Source organism: Sinocyclocheilus anshuiensis, unplaced genomic scaffold (assembly GCF_001515605.1).
Source record: "Sinocyclocheilus anshuiensis isolate Anshui unplaced genomic scaffold, SAMN03320099.WGS_v1.1 scaffold1017, whole genome shotgun sequence".
NCBI classification, from domain to species: domain Eukaryota; kingdom Metazoa; phylum Chordata; class Actinopteri; order Cypriniformes; family Cyprinidae; genus Sinocyclocheilus; species Sinocyclocheilus anshuiensis.
Window position 1 is genome coordinate 202,691 of NW_015554130.1, and position 1,218 is coordinate 203,908.

Sequence of the window (1,218 nt, forward strand, 5' to 3'; positions counted from 1 at the left end):
AGTCGTGGCTGACTCTTTAGAAAAAATATCTCTTTGGATTTGAGACTTTAGTCTTTGCAACTTTACAGATCTTCTTTATGCACCAAGAGCTTGTAACACTCCAAAGAGAAAGGAAAAATTGAAATCGCATCATATGACCCCTTTAAGATTTTTTGAATGCCTGCTAAAACACTAGCACAGCACAGTTTGTTTTGTTTTGGATGCTTTTGTCTTCGCTATGCTTAACCAGCTAGACCTCCCTAGTCACCCAGCTTCACAACAAAGATTGTGATAGCTGTCCAGCCAGTTGCTACCAAATTAACTGCATGTAAATTCCAAGCCTAAATTTATCTATTCCAAAAAAATAAAAAAATAAGATCACCTTCTAAAATATAGCACGTAGAATTGCTACTAGCATGTGTTTAGGGTGACAAAAGCAGCCCTTTAAAGGAACATGATGAGCAGAACTGATGGTGGTGAGACTCCTGTCCTCACATTTTCAAATCAAGTCAATTCAAGTCACCTTTATTTATATAGCGCTTTATACAATACAGATTGTGTTAAAGCAGCTTTACAGTGTTAAACAGGAAAAACGTGTGCTGATAATTCAAGAGGACAATAGAAAACAGTCAGTTCTCTTCCAGTAGTGTCTGAGTAGTCAAGTAGCCAAAGGCAACAGTGGCAAAGAACCAAAACTCCATCAGTGACAGAAATAGAGAAAAAATAAACCTTGGGAGAAACCAGGCTCAGTCGGGGTCCAGTTCTCCTCTGACCAGAAGAAACCAGCATGGTGTGGTTTAATTCCAGGCTGCAACGCACGTCAGATTGAGCAGAGGACTCGTCTGGTTCTTGTGGTTTTGTGCCGATGGCTGACGAGGTTTTCACAGGGGATCTGTCTCTAGTTGACATGGTCTCCGCTGACATTCAGGGCTGTAGAGGTCGTCTCTAGGTGCTGATCCACCATCTGGGCTGGTTTGGGTGGCTATGGTGACCTCGGAATAAGAATAAAACAGACTAATATTAGTGTAGATGTCATTCTTCTTACGATGTCATAAGTATATCTGGTGTTATGGGACGTGTTCCCAGTTCCGGTTGACCTAATTGAATTATAGAAATGTGATAGTGTGTTATGCATATGCCAGGTTAAAGAGATGGGTCTTTAATCTAGATTTAAACTGACAGAGTGTGTCTGCCTCCAAAATAATGCTAGGTAGACTGTTCCAGAGTTTGGGCGCAGTG

At 41.1% G+C, this 1,218-nt stretch overlaps 1 long non-coding RNA gene across 1 annotated transcript in view; it reads left to right on the forward strand.

Annotated features, from left to right (window-relative positions):
• The window catches only part of LOC107670265 (uncharacterized), a 10,229-nt gene extending 9,460 nt beyond the window's left edge, over nt 1-769 (forward strand). Inside the window, exon 3 of the long non-coding RNA XR_001632076.1 lies at nt 756-769. This is a non-coding gene — a long non-coding RNA (uncharacterized LOC107670265). The remainder of the gene's footprint in view (nt 1-755) is intronic.
• The last annotated feature ends 449 nt before the right edge of the window (nt 770-1,218 follow it).